At 38.6% G+C, this 22329-nt stretch overlaps 1 protein-coding gene across 9 annotated transcripts in view; it reads right to left on the reverse strand.

Moving 5' to 3' along the window:
• Positions 1 to 22329, reverse strand: part of PTPRM (protein tyrosine phosphatase receptor type M) — an 825699-nt gene that overhangs the window by 745886 nt on the left and 57484 nt on the right. The window contains exon 1 of one of the 9 annotated variants that reach the window (XM_081262894.1): positions 11453 to 11472. The exons of the other annotated variants lie outside the window; for them this stretch is intronic. The gene's annotated coding sequence lies outside the window, so the exon portion shown is untranslated. Of the gene's footprint in view, positions 1 to 11452; positions 11473 to 22329 lie in introns of those variants that run through there. 9 annotated transcript variants of the gene reach the window in all.

The following is a 22329-nucleotide window of genomic DNA, read 5'->3' on the forward strand; positions in this document are numbered from 1 at the left end:
ACCTAGATACTTACCTCTTCGAAAGACCAACAAACAGACTTTGGATCCTAAGACTCAGGCAAATTCATAAGGAAAAGCTGCTCTCTGTAGATGCTCTGAGGATCTGGGCAGCAAAATGGTTTGTTCCTCCACGCGGCCACTCACTAGATGGGCAATTTCTTTTCATTTCCGCAGGTATTAAAAATTCAGAAGAGAACAGCATCCTGAGCGGTCTTCATCTGTGTTGTATATTGAATTATTATCGGCCTGACAGGCAAAGTGAGCAGCATCCACAGTGGCAGAGGAGACTGCTCACACATTCATTGCAGAGTCTGTATTAGCATTTGTGCCTCGGATGCGTTGCAAGGCCGAAGCTGCGTCTCAACATTTTGCCACTAAAATGGTCTTACGAATTTTATTTCTGTGCACCTTCTCAAATCGTTTTTTTTATTGTTGTTGTTTTAAGTATTAGAAGTGTTAACAAGGAAACTTCCTTAAATCAATTAAATTCAGTAGAGTTTGTTTGTTGGCCCAAGTAAACAAAACAAAGACTATTCACACATCCTTTAGCTCCCAGAACCAAAGCAGGTTTTGAGAATTTTGCCAACCAAGTGATCAGACAGCTTTTACAGGAACAGATCTGAGGCACAGAAAACAACTTGACCACAGCCCAGTTCGCCCATTAGTCAGCTGGTTACAACTGAACTGGCTAGTGGTTCACGGCCTAATCACTTAACTCACTGAATCTGGTGCCTTCTGTGACCAGCCAAAGCTCTGTCGGGAATTAAACTCTATGTTGGTTTCAACCCAACGCAGGTGCTCAGTTCAAATCCATGGCCTCTTACAGAATCTTACTTAACAGAAGTGATCCAGACAAAAGAAAACCAGAACTTACCATTCTGACAAAACTCGTGGGTCAAGTATCAGTTTCATTTCTAACAACTAAGAATTTCACCGCAATTGTTGAAATGGTTACATAAGTAGAATCAAAAAATGACTAAATCAAAGGCGTGAAAATGTGCCTGATACTGAAGTATAATAATAAAGTCAAATAAGGTTGGTCGTGTAAAATTAGTTTTATATAATCCCATCAAGAACTGGCTTTTATTTTAATTAATTATTTAATGTTTAAACATTTCCTGGGTCGCACTTAAAAACATTTGTGCAAAACGACTCCACATAAAGTTTTTGTAGACTTTTTGAGAAAAATTCTTTTTCTATTTATTTATTTATATTGGGGATTAAACTCAGGGGCACACAACCACTCAGCCACATCCCCAGCTCTATTTTGTATTTTATTTAGAGACCGGGTCTCTCTGAGTTTCTTACTGCCTCGCTGTTGCTGAGGCTGGCTTTGAACTCACAATCCTCATGCCTCAGCCTCCCAAGCCACTGGGATTACAGACATGAGCCACTACACCCAGCCTCTTTTTCTGTTTAACTGTTTTAATATCACAGAAGATAAAAAAAAAAAAAACAGCCTGAAATCACTGACAAAAGTTTTATACAGATATATTAAACAAGAACTATGAAGCATGCATTTTATTATTCAATAATAATCATTATAGTAAAAGGAATCCTATTCAACCTTAAGGAAAGAATAGTGGTTTAGTTAGCTGGACAGACGTTTCAAAATGAGAATTGAAAAATAATAAACAATTTAATTTGAACTTAAATGACAGACATTCACTTTTTCTCTAATCTTCTAATGCATGGCCATGTCCTTTCTCCAGGTGTGCTAATTACAGTGGCCACTCATCTGTCATGTTCAGTCCTCAACCAGGGCTTTCTCTGAGTTTCAACTTAGGTTTTCTCTAGTTCTTTTTTCAATTTTTTCTCAGCCGGCTTGCTTAGGCTAGTGCAATAGCATTTTTTTTCTTTAAGAGCAGCTCACCTTTATGTTCTTTTCACTTCCTGTCCACCATGAGTGGGCAGCTTTGCTCCACCAGAAGCTCCCTGCCATAATCATCTGCCTTGCAACAGACCCCAAACCAACAAAGGCAGGTGACCATGGGCTGAAACCTCTGAAAACATTAGTGAAAACAAGTCTTTTCTCCTTTTAATCTGATTATTTCATGAATTTTTGTCACAGGCATGCAAAGCGAACACAATTTTTATATACATCACAGTGTGTGAGCAAAGCAAGCAGGAAGAAAGGCTGGGATCTCAAAATCCCCTTCAAGGGCACAACTCCAGTGGCCTCACTTCCTTCCAATGGTCCCACCCACCAAAGGTTCTACACCTCCCAATAGTGCCATAGGCCAAATCGTTGGCATATGGACCTTTGGGGGGCATTTAAGTTCCAAACTATAACACATACACGTGTCCTTCACTTAAAATAAAGTAATATCATATATAAAATAACCCACATTTTTAAATCGAAGAAGAGGGTGCTTATTAAGAAAACTCCTTCCTCATTTTTGCAAAAGAATTAATCTCAAAGCATCTTCTTAGGTAAAAACCCTCAAAATATTATAAAAATATTCCATTCGTGGCATTTCAATTCATATGCAACTTTTAAGAGAAAAATATTCTCATTAAAAGTGGTACTAATATACAAAGAAATTTGTTTGAAATCAGAAAACATTCCTATGTCACAATAGCTAAACTACGGAACCAACCTAGATGTCCTACAACAGATGAATGAATTTAAAAAATGTGGTACAGGGCTGGGGATGTGGCTCAAGCGGTAGCACTCTCGCCTGGCATGCATGAGGCCCGGGTTTGATCCTCAGCACTACATACAAACAAAGATGTTGTGTCTGCCGAAAACTAAAAAATAAATATTAAAATTCTCATTCTCTTTCTCTCTCTCTTAAAAAAATGTGGTACATATACATAATGGAATATTAATCAGCCTTAAAGAAGAATAAAATTATGGCATTTGCAGGTAAATGGATGGAACTAGAAAATATCATGCTAAATGAGATAAGCCAAGCTCAAAAACCCAAAGGCTGAATGTTTTCTCTGAAAAGCGGATGCTGATCCATAGTGGGGTTGGGAGTAGTGGGTGGGGGGGTGGTGTTAAGGAATTTTAGATGGTGCATAGGGGAGGGGTGGGGCTGTAGAGATTGGAAGATGGTAGAATGAGACATTATTTCCCTATATACGTGTATAACTACACTACTGGTGTGACTCAGTATCATGTATAGGCAGAGGAATTAGAAGTTATGCTCCATTTGTATACAATGTGTCAAAATGCATTCTACTGTCATGTATAACTAATTAGAACAAATAAGAAAGAAAAAGAAAACATCCTACCCAGCTTAGGTAAAAATATGTGCTGGCTGATTATTTTAAGTTTTCTCCACCTTAGCCCTTGGTTTTATTACATTTAGATTGTTTTAATAATATAATGTTTTGAAATTAATACATAGATCATTCATAAATTATAATGATTTACAGGTACAAATGTAATGGACAAAAGAAAAAGAATTATATGAATAAAAATTAACAACTTTTCTTTAGACTGCTTTTATTTAAAAAAAAAAATGTTTAGCCAGACTGTTGTCCCAGCTATTGTGTACACTAGGGTAGGGCAGGAGGATCACAAGTTCTAGGCTGACCTCAGGAACTTAGCAAGACCTGGTCTCAAAATAAAAAAAAAAAATAAGAGACTATCTTTTCTCCAATATATGTTTTCAGTTCCTTTGTCTAGAATGAGATAACTGTATTTATGTGGGTTTGTCTTTGTGTCTTCTATTCTGTATCATTGGTCTACATTCTATTTTGGTGCCAATACTGTGCTGTTTTTCTTACCATAGCTTTTTAATATAGATTAAGGTCTGGTACTGTGATGCCTCCTGCTTCACTCTTCTTGCTAAGGATTGCTTTGGCTATTCAGGGTGTCTTACTTTTCCAAATGAATTTCATGATTACTTTTTCTATTTTTATAAGGAATGACGTTGGGATTTTAATTGGAATCGCACTGAATCTTTACAGCATTTTGGGTGGTATGGTGATTTTGACAATATTAATTTTGCCTATCCAAGAGCATGGGAGATCGTTCCATCTTCTAACATCTTCTTCAATTTCTTTATTTAGTGTTCTGTAGTTTTCACTGTAAAAGTCTTTCATCTCTTGCAGAAAAATGAAACTAAACCGCCTCTCTCACCATGCACAAAACTCAACTCAAAGTGGATCAAGGACCTAGGAATTAGACCAGAGACCCTGTGCCTAATAGAGGAAAAAGTAGGCCCAAATCTTCATGAAGTTGGATTAGGCCCCGATTTCCTTAACAAGACTCTTAAAACACAAAAAATAAAATCAAAAATTAATAAATAAGATGGATTCAAACTAAAAAGATTTTTCTCAGGAAAAGAAACAATGAAGTGATGAGAGAGCTTAAAATTTGGGAGCAAATTTTTGCCACACTCATTTCAGATAGAGCACTAATCTAGAGAATATATAAAAAAACTGAAAAAACTTAGCACCAAAGAAACAAACAACCCAATCCATAAATGGGCTAAGGAGGTGAACGACACGTCTCAGAAGAAGATAGATAATCCATCAACAATATATGAAAAAATTTTCATCATCTCTAATTAGAGAAATGCAAATCAAAACTACACTAAGATTTCATCTCACACCAGTCAGAATGGCAGTTATCAAGAATACAAACAACAATAAGTGTTGGCGAGAATGTGGGGGAAAGGCACACTCATGCATTGCTGATGGGACTGCAAACAGGTACAACCACTCTGGAAAGCAGTATGGAGATTCCTTAGAAGACTTGGAATGGAACCACCATTTGACTCAGTTACCCACTCCTTGGTCTATACTCAAAGGACTTAAAATCAGCAAACTATAGTAATGCAGCCACATCAATGTTTAAGCAGCTCAATTCACAATAGCAAAACTGTGGAATCAATTTAGATGCCTTCAACAGATGAATGGATAAAGAAACTGTGGTATATAAACACGATAGAATATTATTCAGCGTTAAAAAATAAAATTATGGCATTTGCAGGTAAATGGATGGAGCTGGAGAATATAATGCTGAGTGAAGTAAGCCAATCCCCAAAAATCTAAAGACCAAATGTTCTCTCTGGTAAGTGGATGCTGATCCATAATGGGGGTGGGGGAGGAGAGTAGAGAAACTTTATTGGGTAGGGGGGTGGAGGGGAGGAAAGGGGGTAAGGGGGCAGGAAAGATGGTGGAATATGATAGACATTATTACCCTAGGTACATGTATGATATATGGTGTGATGCTACATCATGTACAGTTAGAGAAATGAAAAATTGTGCTGCAATTGTGTGCAATGAATCAAAATGCATTCTGCTGTCATATATACCTAATTAAAATAAATAAATAATTTTTTAAAAAACTAAAAAAGGGCTGGGGATGCAGCTCAGTGTCAAAGCTCCCCTGAATTCAATCCCCTTTATGCCCCCCCCCCCAAAAAAAATCCAGGTTATTTTAAATTACTTTTTTGCTTTACTATTTAAAGAAACAGTCATTTTGGATTTCACAGTCTGTTGAAATACCGGAAAAACATGGATCCACACTAAAAATAAGGAAATGTAACTGTTTATGCCTTATTAAGAAACAGGGGTTTTCCAATGATAGGGTTTTTTTTGTATATATAAAGTTTTATTTTGTAAATAGTGTTCTGGGGAAAAACAAAGCAAAAGTCATTGAAAAGGAGCAGCCCATCAGTTCCCATGAGGAGACACATTTGCAATTATGAACACCTTATCTCATGGCTTTTTCAAAGAATCTTAGGTCTTTGCTCTTGACACAGAGCATCATAATATCGATTTTAAGCTAATAAGATGAAATTTAAATTTTATAAAATACTATGTAAATATATTTCTAAATGTTAGGAAGGAATAGTTCTATAAAACCAAGGTTCACTCCAAATACTTTCACCCTAAACATGGAAAATATATAAACATTCCAATTTAAAAAGACAAAAAAAAAAAAAAAGGTCACAAAATCTCAAGTTTGAAAGGGGGGAAAATCAACAAAATAAGGAATGAGAGGACTGAAGTCTGGGGCCCCGTTTACCTTTCAAATGTGCTCAGTTCACCAGCCCACGTGTAATTAAACCAGAGGGCGGAAAACACTGGCGATATTCATGATAAACATTAAGACAAGCTCCCCTAACAGCCACAGCAACACTATACAGCTCGCCATCAATACAGTCAGCACTGAACGTTTCTGCCACCCAGTATATGGAACTTGCTCTGAAAAAGGAACTAAAGACTAGAAAAAGACAGGAGGAAAAAAAAAAAAAATAGGCTAGAGGCAGTGTCGTATTTCCCACATTGTGGAATAATTCTTTCCATTCCCAGGATGATTTAAGTTGACAAATTGGTTCCTCTGGTTGCTTAGCTTCCTGACCTCAAAAAGTCCATTTTCTAACTTCTGTCTTATCCAGCTGTTGACAGACTAATGCCACCAACCAATGTAATAAAACCTCCATGGGGTTTAGGATTAGGGTAGGAAATTGTAACGACAGTAGAAGAATTAGATGTGAAGTCTGCCCAACTTTTAAGAGCAAATCTTGTCTCCAAAAGAGAACAAACAGTTCTCTGGAAGGAGGTTAATGTATATTCCATCCCTCCCAGGGCTCCGTGCTGTGGAGCACTTCCTGGGAAAAATTGGGAACTTGTCTTGCCTAAAAAAATCACTCCTCCAAAAGTTACAATTTAAGGGCCTGCTCCACTTTGGTACAACGTTTCTCAGAAACAGATACTCAATTTTTCTTCACAGAACTATGTGTTAATAACCTAATATAGCCACTTGGTTTTCCATCCTGAAATATTTGGGGTAGCATCTGCCATGGATGCAGGCAGCACATACCGTTCAAAGCTCAGACCCAAAGTGGACACTGTTCCTCACCCTCCTAGTACCCTAGAGTGTGGAGTCACACCCAGATCTGCCTTAGCCCATTTACTTGACCTGCTCAAGCTTTGGTTTCCTCTGTACAGTGGAATTTGCCACAGCATGACCCTGACCTCACAGATGAAAGGGAAAAGTAGAACATATATAAAGCACCACGCTGGACCAAGAGTAAAAATGCAATCCATTTCTCACCTATTTTTTTTACTGCCCTATTCTTAGATCATAATAAATTAATGCCAATAAGTGAAATTCTTCTGTTTTAAAAGCTCCTTTGATTAATCACTATTTTCTCAGTATCTTATCAAATCCTGTAATAAAGATGGTGATTAGAGTAATCCATCAGAGACAGGAGTAAAACTTCAGGTAAATTGCCCATTTCTTAGGATCCATGCCATTGCTCTTGTTCTGTGGGGTGCAATTAAAGTACACACATTTGTGTTACTAATATCTGGAAGACGTATGTTTCTTACTGAGTGGGAGAACTTAATCATCCTAATATGGTGCAAGAGCAATCATATCTTGATACATTATACAGTTTTGGATTTACTAAATCTTTTCCTGTCTCTCTTTCATTCTTTCCTGATAATATGGGTATCTTTGATCACATTTACAACAACTTAGAATAGTAAGAATAGTTAGGAAAACTAAAAGCAAAATTAAATATATATATACATACTTATGAACATATTTAATATGAAAAGACAAATCTAGAGGGTGAAATGAAATTTATCTATAAATTATACTTTGAGCTTCAAAATTCATACCTGGTATTTAGAATGTATCCCTATGAAGAGGGGGGACTGTACTTTTTTCTTTTTCTTTTTTTTTTTTTTTAAGTTTACTTAAACTAGTTTCAATTGGGGATTCTGTTGCATGCAACTGAAAGCATTCTAACACACAATGGCTGTGAAAACTGAAAGGTTCCTTGACTTCAGTTTCCTCAATACCACAAAACTGGCTTACAAGAAGATTGGCTCCTTAGCCCCTTTCATATAATTATTCATTTCAAACTATGTAACTGTCAGATAATTTGAAATGGCATAGATAACTGTAATTGAATAATTCCTTTACAATTAGACTGTAGAAATTTCTTTCTGCAATGAGTGCTTGTTTTCTAACTAACAACCTATACTGGTATTGGACAGAAACCCAAATGCTAACCATCAGCATAATAAAGCATAGTATTTGTATTGACTTTCTAAGACATAGGGAACCTATTTTAAGTATTATTTCCCCCTCTTTTGTCAACATCTGTCACTTCCAATCATTTTTCCATTCTCCCATTTTTCTTTAATTACAGAACCTCTCTACCCCCACTACTACTAACAAATTTCCTGTGAACAACTCCTTATGCACTTCCTTTGAATGACACAAGAATTTACAATTCACTGCAAGTAAAATAAGGTCTGATGGCAAGGCCATCTATTACCTTACTAATCTACTTGTTATGATGTGACAGCATTCTTTTTTTTTTTAGTGTATTTTTTTTTTAGTTGTAGGTGGACACAATATCTTTATTTTATTTTTATGTGGTGCTGAGGATCAAACCCAGTGCCTCATGAGTGCTAGGAAAGCTCTGTACCACTGAGCCCCAGCCCCAGCCCTGTGGCAGTGATTTTTAGGTAAATTTTCAGACACAGATACATTCTACCTAGAAATGAAAACTAATGTAAAAACACGTTCTATTTGCTCATTGGAAATGAGCCAATGGAAACTGCAAGAAATTGCATGTGTTACAATATAAGGATAGTATCTGCTTGCTCAACATATAGGATGTAAAAACAAGTAGAATTGTAGAATTCAATCATATCAGAGAAAATGCCAAAAAAAAAAAAGGAAACAAGATACCTAGGTAAATTCATCACCCAGAGGCTGGGGCTATAGCTCAGTGGCAGATCACTTGCCTAGCATGTGTGAGGCACTGGTTCAATGATCCTCAGAACCTCATACAAAACAAATTAATAAACAAAGATATTGCATGACTATCTACAACTAAAAAAATATTTAAAAACATATTCATCACCCAGAAATGAAGGAAACTTACAAGGTAAAACACTACAGTTTTAAGGCAACAAATATGGTTAAGTTTATTTAAGATAATCATTTTTTCCATCATGAAGAAAAGAGTTTATATTTATTATTTACCATAGAATTTAATATCCCATTACTTTTAGGAGTATTAAAATATGTCTTGCACCAAGTGATTAAATCAAAAGAAAATCATTCTCTAAAGACCCATAAAAACAGCACCTGCATTTTCAACTACACACATTACTGGTGAATCAAGCAAAAATTAATAATTGGAAGACTTGAGCATATCTGTTAATAAATCTAAAATTAACATAAGAATCAAATTAATAATACTCAATTAAAAATGCATTAAAATTACAATCCTAATTTAAATGAGGTAATGTAGCGCTTCATGAGTTTGCCTCAGAAGATGCTCTGCATAACATTCTTAACCTAAAAAATGAACTTAAAATCATGGCAAGACTAGAGTAGACACAAAATGTGATGTTTTCAAGCACATGTCATTATGTCAATATGTTTAGAAGATTCCAAAAGAGGTTTATACAATACAAGATACAATATAGGGCTGGAGAAAATTATAAATAGCTACTATCAAATGCTATTGACTTTTTCTATGTTTGAAACCTTCATCTTGTTCATACACTGACTTTCTCCAGAACTTGAGCCCCAGGCCAAAATATTATGCAGCATAAATTTAAAAATGAAATAAACTACATTTATCACATGAAGTCAAAATTATGAATCTAAAATTTTTGTCTTCCAAAAGATTACACATTTCACTCTGAACCTTTTTTGACAAATTCACTTTACTGGGTCTCCCAGAAGTATGAGTAACTAACTACATGCTTCGGGTAGGATACAAAGATCATATCCTCTGTAAGGAAAAACTATTTAATATTTAATTCTTGTCTTGGGTTGATTACATGGGTTTTCACTCACCCTCAAATCATGTAAGAGCTAAAATGCCCTACAGAAACGTTAGCATTGATAAAAGCATAAAGAACTTTAAAAATCTGTTTTCCTGGCAAAAGCCAAGAACAGTCCCTCATGCTTAAAGTTATATCAAAACCCCATCAGATGGTATGGTTAGTCACATCACAAAGGTAGGTTCTTGAACACTGACCTGATTAATCTGTGGAATTATCTATTAAATGAATATAAAGCACCACAAAAATTTCAAATGTAGTAAACACATTCTGTTCTAATGGAGCCCTATGAAACAAAAGACTTAATATTTGCACTCAAGTCCAAAACTCTAATGAGATTTTCAATAAGTCCATCTTGTTCATCACAAGATGAATTCCCATCTGAGATTTCTCAATATGCATGCACTGGATGATTATTAAGAACCTATATTATATACTCCAAAAATGTTAACAGAGTAGGGGAAAGAAAAAATGTAAAATATACTATGAAGAATGCAAGCACAATTTAAAGACAGTAGATAGTGCTTGGCACATAGTAGGTGTATAGTAAAAATCTGTTTAACAAATAAATATGGTGGCTCCAATGCCAGTAGGTAAGAGGCAGGCCTGCACACCTTACCACTTTCTACATGGACACTGCCCAATATAACTTCAAAGGAAATCACAAGGTGCAATTATGATTTCCTTTTTTTATCTTGACTATGAAGAATTTCAATGCTTAAAAGAAATAAAATAGTACAAGGACAAAAACCTGAGCAAAACAGAATTTTGTGCTGAATTACATTCTGTACCAAAAGATACATAACTACATAATTTTTACTTAGACAAATACACATGGGCAAATGAATTAAACCTTTAATGAACATAAATTCATTTCTATGACCATACAGTTACCAATTCCTATGCCTGTTGCTTTCTTTCTTTACTTCTCTTTTCTTTCTTCTTCTTTTTTTTTTTCTCTTTTGAACCTAGGCCTTGTGCACGTTAGGCAAGCAGTCTACCACTCAGCTACATCCCCAGACACTGTTGCTTTCTTTCCTCTAATGTCCTTACTTTAAATTCCCAACCCAGTCCAGTCCTCCCTACCCACACACCCCCAGTGCTGGGGATCAAACCGATGGCCTCAAGGATGCTAGGCAAGCCCTCTACCTCTAAGCTGTATACACAGCCCCTAACCCATTTCTTTAAACCCAGTATCTCTTTCTTTCAAGGGCTTGCTCAAAATGCAACTTTTATTCTCTAAAGCCTTCTGGATTTCTCCAAACTGTACAGAATATTTCTCTCCTCTTATGTCCCTCAGTGTGTGTAACACCCCTTCTATCCCATACAGACAGAAATGTAAGCAGGTCTCATCTCCTTACAACACCACAAGCATCTGCCAGAGAGGCCCACCTTGTTTACATTTTAGGTCCACTTACAGCCCAGAGGAAGGCCTTGCAACCCTGATACAGTATTTTTTAATCATTATGGGAATAAACAAAATTAGTATGATCATGACAAGGAGGACTGGTTTTCCTTAGAAGTCAATAGTACAATACTGATGTAATGATCGGTTCCATTCATTGATCTGAAAATGACTTAACCTTCCCGCAAAACACTGAGCCTTGGGAGGACCAGAGGAGCTTGGAACCGAGCCATCTGTGCAAAGTGAGCTTCTCTCCTCTACCTGGAATGGTGTCTCTCCCTGGTTCTCATCCATCCATCCGTGAATTCACTAATGCCCACTAGATTTCAAGCACGGGGGTGAGTTCCAGGTAGACAAAAATGAACATGTAACAAGCCAGGTGCTGGCTCTCGGAGATTAACAGCTTTCATCTTCCAGTGTGAGGCATCCAAGCAAATAAATGATTTCGGAAAGGCCACCTTTCTCTCCTAGGCCTACATGGTAAGGAAACAGAAGCAGTTATCTGCCCTGCACAGTGTCTCACATTCTTTCCATCACTCTGCCTACCTTTCTCGAACAAATAGAAACCAAATGAGTCATGAACCATAAATAACCCGAGTAACTAATCTTAACCAAATGGGGAACTCTATCAAATTTAGTAGAAGCGGGGCATTCTATGGGTTTTACGGGGCCTTGGAGGTCTTTGAACAGTGTAATATATCCCCTGTTAATTTAGTAAAACTGCTTCAGCAAGGAAGCCTTCGACAGGCAAATGTGACTTCTGGCTAGTCCCCAGGGACTCCTCCTGTCTCCAGTGGCTTTTCTGGGATTATTTCAGGCATTCACTTGGCTACACTCAGAAGTTCCTGCCATGTTTGGGCTCAGTATTATGGAACTTCAGATAATCAAAGCTACTTAAATTTTAAAAGAATGTTCATGAGTTCATTATTTATTCAGCGGATAAATAATTTATTAATCCCTCACAATGTACAAAATTCTCTACAGCCTTAAAGTATACTTAGCTAGGAAAGACATGTAAAAAATAACTATAAAACAAGGCAAGAAGTGACTCTGAAAAGAGGACACTTCTTCCCAAATAATAAAAGCTACCATTTATTGAAAGTTCACTATATATTAAGCATACAGTACTGTGCTAAGCACTTTATACAAAATATCAACACAACAGATCATGAAGTATTGCTCATCTGGTAAGAGAACAGACAGGAAGGAAATGACACTGGGCCTGCATTAGAAAACTGCCTTAGCCATTGTAAGCGGGGGTATTTTAAATATGGGAATATAAAATAAATGTTGACTTCAAAATTAAAAAGTCCATTCTTATTCTATATTTTTCTGTAATGTTTCAAAAACAGTTTAAAGTATGCATTCCAAATTCATGGCATAAATTTTGAGGGCACCACAGAAATTAGTTTTTTTTTTCCTTGTAACTAGTGATTTCTTTTTAAGTAAAAGTAGTCACCTGGGGACTGAGGGTATGGCTCAGTGGGAGAGCACCTGCCTAGCATGAGCACAGCCCTGGATTTCATCACTGGCACTGCAAGAATAATAATGATAATTATTTTTCCTGAAAACACCTACCCTGCAAGCTTTCTGTTGGACTAATTTAGTTTAGTTTTTCCATTTAAAAGAACCCCCCAAAAATGAAATAAAATGTGTGCCCGACTGCTACATTAATAATTCATTGTTTATTATCTTAGGGACATTTAATATGAAAATAACACATCCTAATTTGTTATCATATGCATGTTCTTTCTTGTTCGTATAAATAATTTATACAAGAGAAAATAATAAAATCTTTCCACACTAATTGAGATTGCTTGAAATATGAACTTTGAGCTGTTCCTATCAGTAAATAAGTTGGGTAAACACAGTTTTACAAGGTGATAACTAAGGATAGATCAAACTGAAATGAATCCATCCTCAAGGATTTTAGAGGGATAACACAGAAGAAACTTGCTCACAAATAGTAAGGACAAATTTGACAAATGCTATAAAAACAGTAGTGAATATCAGAGGAGAAAGGGATACATTTTGGGGGGAAGGCATGTAAGATATTTTTCTCTGATCAGCAATCCAGTTGGGCATTATATATAAGATATAGACCCTCATCAAATACAGGTGAGGACAGAACTTCATAGCTATGGGAAAAACAAAGGTGAGGCCAAGGTCCACCTAAGGTCAGATACATAGTCTGGTGTGTCTAGGATTCTGAGAGTACAAAGTATTAAGATTGAAAGAGAAGGAACAGGACACTATGAAGAAGGCAAGATGTCATGATAGGGAGTTTAAACTTCTTCAGTTTGCATTTCTCAAACTGAAAGAGGAAAAGAAAGAGGGGGCGATAAAGGGAACAGATATGGCACTGAACACAATGGAAAACAAATATCCTGCTCTTTATGGAACATTCCCATGGACACACAGATGGCAAAAAAAAAATCTTGATTTATAATAATACAAGGTACGTTTTTAATAAAGGGTGACATCTAACCTGAAGAAACTCAGAGAAGCAGTAAAGTAAAATGAGGAATTAAGGGAAGAGCTGCAGGAGGTGAGCTCAGAGGAGTGTCTGGTAGATCTGTAGATTCTGTTATTTTGTTAGTGAGATGGAGGTTCTGTGAGCTGATTCATGTTCTGAAAGTATCACAGTAGACTATCATGGGCCAGTGCTGAAAGGAAGAAGGCCAGCTAGGAACACAATAATCCTAGATGGGAATCGTGCCAATGAAGACCTGAATGAAAGCAGGAAGGTGCTTGAAAATATTCTGAAGCTGGAGTCAAAAGGATTTGCTAACAGGCTGAATGTGGGTCTGAGGGAAATGGAGGAAGCAAGATGACTCCAAACCTTTCAGCCTGTGAACAAGACCAAAGGCACAGTCATTTCCTGAGAGGGAGAGGATGCAAAGGAACACTGGAAACAAAGGTGGAGAATCAAGGATTCCAAAGGAGAGGTTCCTGCCAGGGTGATGTGTGGGAGAGGTCAGATTTAAATCCAGATCTGTCAAACTCTAACACCCACACAATTTCCCAACAGGTGAAAAAATGGACCTGAGGAGGAGTGAGGGGAAGGTGGGAGAGTTGACAGCTAAGAACACAGAAGGCAAACTAAGGGGAGGGGAAGCATCTGGAGGGACTCAGGGAAACCGGGAAGAAAAAAAAAATGTGGAATATTTGCTGAGTGATTCTGATACAGAATTAACCAAAGATGAATTTGAAGAACAACAAGAAAATGGATCCTGCTGCTAAGATTAAGTAACATGACCAACGAATGCATGAAGGAGAGCCCATTTTATCAAGCAATGGATGCACAATCTGAACCCCTCTGAATTTAGCAGCAACGTTTCCTCCCCACTTGGAATATATTAGATTTGCAAAAACATCTCAGAAATATAACTAAAAAGCCCACTGATGCACCTCCAAAGAGTGGAAGAGCTCATGATCCAAGTAATGGCCAGTAACGTACCCACATTATGTGACAATAGGAACTGAGTGAAGAAAAGAAACACTGCTGCTTACAGAGAATTAATCGCTCTGCCGTATTTCTGTTTCAACACCGTATTGCTGTCTCAACACCACTGCTATAATGACATACTGTACTGTGATGCCTCGGTGGCTAATCCTGAGGATTCTCTATTATCTCCTGTGTTAGGATGTGCAGCATCAGAAATCTGATGGATTAATGAAAGACTGTTACTGCTAATTGCTGACATAAGACTATTTAGGGCACTGAGGCAATTGCTGAATTTTTTTTTAGATGTTTTCACAGCTTCTCAGAGCAGTGCACTAATCAGTCATGCTAATTCCTACAGTAAACAGCACAGAGCTTTGGTGAGAGACCATTATAACTCTACATCATTTCATCTCTGCAAAGCAATTCCTTCCCCAAACCAACCCTAAATCCAGATAATTTGCTTAGATCATTTACCAGCTACAGCATCATACAGTCTATCCAGACACCAGGCAGAGCTGATGACTGGAATTTAACACTTCCCTAAGAGAACAGATGTGGCCAGCCCAGGGAGCCTTTCTCAGGCTCCTCAACTCAGACAGTGTCTCAGCAAAGTGAACCAGAAGCTCTGCTTACTGAAACAACATCAGGTGGTGGGGCACAGAGGTTTCTCAAAGTTGCTTACATCACAGAAGATCTATGGACACCAAAATCCTAACAGTAAAGTGTGTGAGCAGAAGCGTAGCCTGTAGAATTGAACACAAGCTCCAGTTCCAGTTGACCCTTATCATCTCGGTAACTTGGAGGCCAATTACACAATGTCTCTGAGCTTCATGTTCCCCATCCATAAAATGAGCACATCATGTCATTTCTTTGCACATAGAATGTATAGTAGGGCACTGCTGGAAATACAGCACAGCCGCTGACTCAGAAAACACCGGGGTTTGGCTCGTGTCACAGATGTGTCACTACAGTGCACACTCAGCAATAGCCTAATGGCAACTGGCCACTGGCCTCACCCAACCCATCCTCTAAACCTATCCCACACTCAACCAACCCATCCTTGAACTTCATGTCCCCTAGATTATTCAGATTTGATTACTATCTGCCCAGCACAGAACACCATAACACAGTTCTGTCTGTAAACTGACAAGCTAGCATTTGGGTTTTTTTTTTTTCATCTGCACCCTGAGATTTTGTTAAACTTAAGTGCATCACTCACCACAGGATATACTGCCAAGCAAATTTCACAACATCCATAGTTAGCACTACAATGGTGCCCTGATGGATCTATAGTGCTAAAATAACTAAGAAATATCCCAGATTCAGGAGAAGATGGGTACCACCCATCTATCTGGAAAATCCCTCTGTATCTCTAAACCATTATCCAGCCCAGGAACCCGGACCTATAATCCTCAGGAAACATCTCCCAATTAATCCTCTGGTGTATTATAAAATTAAAAAGCCAGTCTCATATTTGTTTACTCTCTGTCATTCTGCATACAGATGCATCATTAAAGCAAAGATAGTGGGAAGAAATATATCTTTCCACAGTTACTAATACAGAAAACCAAAGCTATTGATTCTTTAAGAAAGCAAGGGTAAAGACAAAGAAAGAAATTAACACAGGTTTTGAGAAGACCGGGTAATATTCTCTCAGTGGGATTCAGTTTCAATTTAAAACTGAAAGGACACTTTGAGCTTAAAGATATTGGGTGATTTGGCTGAAATTCCGGAGGATTGGATTCAAGATTACTTTGTAATCTCATGACTTTAAAACCTTCTTAATTAAGGACTTACATGTGTTTTAAATAAAGCAGGACATAGATTTGTAGAACAGAAAAAGCAAATCAGCCATGAGGGAACATGTTTCCGGACAGTAGTCCCCACGGCACCTGAATTTAATGTGATGCTCAATTAAAAAGGAAAATCAGATCCTGGGCACAGGCGGCTGCACTCTGGTGACACACATAAAGGGAGCTGACCTAAGGGGGCCCCAAGTATCAAATCACTGCTGGGTCTTAGATGCTGCAACATCCGTCTGGAGCCTTCCCCCTTCTTAGGCAACAAGGCAAAATGTGATGTTAATGGTAGGTGTGTTTGTCTTATCTCCAGGAGAGAAAAACAAAGCTTTAGTATGGGAAAAGATACTTCACAATGGTTGCCTTGTGTAACAGACTGTAGATGTAAATCCATCATCCACTCAAAGATTTCTTCAGAGTCCATCACAGATAACATTTTAAAATAACAAAGATGAAACTTTAAAAGCACTCCTCCAATTTTTTTTTTAGTTTCCACACTTAAAATTATCAAATAAGTCAGAAAATAGACCAAATGTCTATTCCATCCTTATAAAGTATTTTAAGGGCTGGAGGTGCACCTCAGTAGCAGAATGCTTGCCTAAAAGGCACAAGGCCCTGGCAGGGTTCCATTGTCAGCACCACAATAATTAATAAAAATACTAAAAATTTATTTTATGATTATCTTAGAACTTCCTTCCACACTCCCTCTAAGTCTCTGTCCTCCTTTTCTGCCCCCTTCATAACTAGATTTTCAGGGTCACTTGCATTGATCCTCACCCCTTAACACTCCAGACCTTCACCACTACACCTCAACAGCTCTCAGAGAAGTCACAGCAACCTCCCAGCTGATGGGTGGAGGGCCATTCCTCTAGAGTCCCTGCTTTCTTCCTCTCTGGGCCCATGCACCATCTGGAAACCCACCCTCTTCTCTGGGTTTGACACCTATTTGCCTCCTCCATCACCAGGCATTTAACATCAAGCACGATTGGGCCCAGCTCTAGATCCTTTTTAACACTCTTCTTGCTCCCTGGACAATTCCATTCACCCCTTGGCCTCAACTCCTGACTGCAATTCTAATCTCCAGTTCCACATCGCCACCCATTCAATATCCCAGGGTGGCTGAGTAGTGACAGGCACCTCCAAGCCCACACACTCAGAATGTTCCCACAAACCTGCTCTTCCTCTAGTGTCCTCTCAATGGGGAATGTGTTCACCTCCACGCCCCCCTTTCCCCTTGCCCATTTATCCAGTTCATCAAGTCCAGCCAAGGTTAGCTTCCACAGTGGTTCACCTACCATACTTCAACCATCTGCTGTCATCCACCCCTGCCTCTCCACACACATTTATAAATGTCCCCTCTTCATATGCTAGTGATTTTTTTAAGCATCGAAAGAACTTTAATCATCGTAGACTGGGAAGACCAGAGGACCTTAGCTCTATCTTCCAGGGACTGACCGGCCATGACTTTGAGACTTTATAGAAAGGGGAATGAGAGAAAGGACTAGGGGGTTTGCAGAGCTGGAGGCTTTTCACAGCTGCCAAAGCAGGTGATCTTGATAAGGTGTGGTCTATCCATCATCATCTCAGGATTGGTCAGAAAGGCCTTGTTCCAGATAAGAAAGTTGCTATTGCCTGAGAATTAGCTTTGACTCATCAGATGATACTTATTGGATCAGCCCTTGTTCCTGGAATCCAAGGGGAGCAAAGAATATGGATGCCAAATGGCAGCAGAGATGCCAAGTTTCTGATCTTACTTTTTAGGCATCCATGGGATATTTGCAGGAAAAAGTGAATTTTCCCCTGTCTTTGCCCATTCTTCAAACTTGAGGGAAAGAGGGTTTCAGTCAGTCTGGTTTTGCAAATTTCTTGTCACCCTATTCAACTCCAGGCTAAAATGGTTCCAAATGAATTATGATTTTTAACATAGTTCAGCAGAATCTCTTATTTCTGGTCCACACTGGTATCTCCATTTTTTTTTTCTCCTAATACAACTCTCTCTTCACTCTTTTAAGTACAGCCACAAAGTAGTCTTTTAGTTTCTAAAAAATTCTGTACCCTCTCATCAAAATATAGTTTTTGCACATCTACGACCTTTGCTTCCTGAGCCCCCAACTGCCCTGACAAATGAGTCCTCTACTAAGGTGATTAAAATTTCAAATGTTCAGGCTCCATCCTAAACTTAATGAATCACAGCATCTCAGGGCAACCAGAATCTAACCTTCAAGAAGTGTCTGGATCATTCTGATGAAAGGTCAGCGAACCTGATATAAACAACTTTCTCCACCACAACCATAAGCCCCAGACCACCAGTCACAGCTCAGCATTCAATGAGGCAATCCATTCCTCTCCTGAACAGGTTAGACAGCTCTTCCTTATATTGACCTGAAACCTCTCTCCCAAACCTTCTGCCCATTGATCTCAGTTCAATAATTGTTTATAACTGCTCTCATTGGGTGTTACTGGTAACCCCACCCTTCTGATGGCTAACTAGAGGCTGCTTCCAGTCATCTACTACAACTTTTAAGCATACTTTCTGATGCCAAATTTGAGGGGTTCCACAAAAATTCATCATTGAAGGTAACTCAATGGTTCAAAAGGACTCCAAAGAGATCATTTACACTGTTGTCATGAAACCACCAGCAGGGCAGATGGAGATGGGCTAAAACCCTAGTTAGTCACTTCTGAGGTTTGAGACTGCAAACCTCACAAAGCCTCAGCTTCCTCGTTTGGTAAGGTGGGACAGTGATGGTGCCCCGCTCCTCCACCTCTGTGGGTGGATGCAAGGATTTAAATAGCTCCTGCATGAGAAGCACAGTCTGGTTGGTGCCTGTTCCACAGAAGCACTTTTAAAGACAATGTGAGCTCCTTTCTTGTCTCTTTTGTTTCCTGTCAGAACATCAACGGACACAGTGGGCACTCAATCATCTGTTGAATGATCACATTCTTAGGTGTCACAGACAAAACAAGCATTTAAGAAACTTTAAAATTTTGAATGCTGTTTTTTTTTTTTTTTTTAAAGAGAGATGGGAACTTGAGTTTGGTTTTCCTTTTATTTCAAATTAAAGCATATTCTCTAAGTGACTCTTAAAATGCCAACTAATGGATCTGACAGATTACACAGCGATTTAAACATCTCATTCTTTTAAATAAAATAGCATGAGACATGTATGATTTAGAATCAAGTCTTTGTACCATAACTGCAATTTTCAGAAAGTTATATCATCTTTCTAAGCTCTCATTTCAAAGACAATAACTGCTGTGCAACAATAGTACACTGGGGGATAATAGAAATATGTTAAATTAGTTGCATTAATTTTAAGTAGAATCATTAAACCACTTATTTTTTGTTTCTGAATTATGTTAATGCTTAGTTATTAAAGTGAAAAATATAGTGAATGTTTCAGACACCTCTAAAAATCCAGTCTGGTACACAGAAATTAGTGGCTCATTTAGTATGAATTCTGACATATACAGTTTATATTCCTAATTGACCTGGTATATTTGTTATGTAGCTATCTGAAAATCCTTCATGTTATTTTAGAAAAAGCTTGGTGGCTCTTGTGTTTTCACACGGAGGTGCAAGTAGAGGTGCCTCCACCAGTATTTCCATCTAAACGGGGCTCCTTTGCATGTGTGCATGTGGCTCTGGGGATGGATCCCAGTGCCCCATGTAAGCTTCTGGACTTAACCAGACCCTCAAGAAAGGGAACTGTAACCCTGAAAGAGACTAAGCCCACATCTGAGGCTCAGAAGGATTATAGTGTTTGATGGCCAAAAACTGAACAGGGAAAATTTCCTGCCCAGTGATAACAGCAGCTGGTCATGCAAGTCAGTTGGGACAGGAAGGTAACAGCAATAGCCACTTCCAGAAGCAATCCTAATCCCACCTGTTTTAGTCAGCTTTTTCATTGCTGGGACTTAAAAAAAAACAACCGGAAAGACTGTACAGGAGGAAAAATTTTTTTGAGGGCTCACAGTTTCAGAGGTCTTAGTCCACAGAAGGCCAGCTCTATTCCTCAGGGCTCAAGGTGAGGCAGAACATCATGGCAGAGTGAGTGGCAGAGGAAAGCAGCTCACATGGTGATCGGGAAGCAGAGAGAGGGGTCAACACTTGCCAGATACAAATATATATACCAAAGCCACAGCCCCAATTTCTACCTCCCTCCAGCCACACCCGACCACTTGAGTTACCACTCAGTTAATCCCTATCAGGGGACTAATACACTGATTGCATTAAAACTCTAATGACCCAATCATTTCTCTGAACCTTCTTGCATTGTCTCACATGAGACGTTTTGGATGACATCTCACATCCAAATCTTAACACCACCCATATTTTGCTGTGAGCCATCCCAGAACCTCAAGAGGAGAAAAGAAACCAGGATCAGGAAGTCCCTTTGCATGGAGGGAGCACAGTAGGCCAACAGCACAGGGTGACGGGGTGTAGAGTCTGGTGTCCAATGAGGGACAACTGAGTACACACTGAACTCCCCAGTGAGACGACAGAACTGAATACAACACAAAAGCATGTCAGACGCCCCACAGCTAGAACTCAACTCCAGCATGGAAGCCAGAGGACTGGCCTGGCTACTGAGCACAGAGCCACATGCCCGACCACCTCTCTGCTAGCCTGGCCTCTGCTCACAACACTACTGGTTGTGAGGAATGCCATACCCTTTGTGAGACACATACTTGACAAAGACAAGTCTCACAAAGGGTATGGCATTTCCTAAATCATATTACTGACTGGACAGTATAATAAATAACCTAAAAACAAACCCAGAATAAAGTCTTACTTTGGAGCATTAAGCGCTGAGCATTGGTGGATGCAGCCTTTCCCAATAAACATCAAAGGAAAAGATGCTAAAATCATAAAAGCCCTGAACTGGAGACTTTCACAGATGTTAACTCATTCAATCCTCACAGTAGGAAGTATTATCTCTATTTTACAGAAAAAAAAATCAAGCTGGGAGGTGTGAGTGACCTGTTTCAGCGGCATGCTGGGTGCCAGGGTTTCAAACCCAGGCTTCTGGCCGTGACTGTCATGCACTGACCACAATCAGTGGTCTCAGTACAATCTTTCTGGTGCCTGATAAACATGGAGTAAGTGCATCTTGATTCTCAAACCCCTACAACCTCCCAATGTCTTCCTTCAAGAAGTCCTGGAGGGATTATAATGAAAGGCTTTATTTTCTATTCTTTTACCTACAATATAATTTCACCATAGAGCAAAGATTAGTCCATATTCCTTCTTCATTCTTAGGCCAAAAACAGAAAATTTAATCAAATAGTGTGGGAAACTCCTTTTACAAACATCTATTCATATTAAATTTAACAATCGGGAGATAACAAATAAGTGAAACCAAATCAGGAAATCTGGAAACCTCTGACTTATTGATAAGCTATTAAGCCATTTTGTTTTAATCACTTCATATCAGGAAACAAGGGAAACATATTCGAGACGACTTTTCAGTACCTATTTAAAAACACCTTTGAACTTGGAGTTTTCTTAGACTTCTAAAAGCTTTTCTTTTTTTCACAAAAGCTTTTATCTTATTACTCTCCCTAAATATATACTCTCAAATGACAGCTATAGGTGCATTTCAAGCTCTTGTAGAGTTCTGGTACATTTTGTTCGAGGTAAAAATGATTCCTTCAAGGTCTTTGAAAATGGTTGCTAATGGAGGGAGCTGGAGAAGGAATCATACCTGGTTCTTCAGACAGCAGCAGCTCAGGGTACACAGTGCTGGAGCCACGCCCTGCTCTGTTGCAGGGCTCTGCAGGAGCTTGCTCCTGGGGTTCTCACAACAACCCCGTGTGGTAGGTACTACTGTTGTCTCCTTCTTACAGAAGAGGAAACTGAGGCACAGAGTAACTTGCCCAGGCTATAC

Source organism: Spermophilus citellus (assembly GCF_964194105.1).
Source record: "Spermophilus citellus genome assembly, chromosome: 12".
NCBI classification, from domain to species: Eukaryota; Metazoa; Chordata; class Mammalia; order Rodentia; family Sciuridae; genus Spermophilus; species Spermophilus citellus.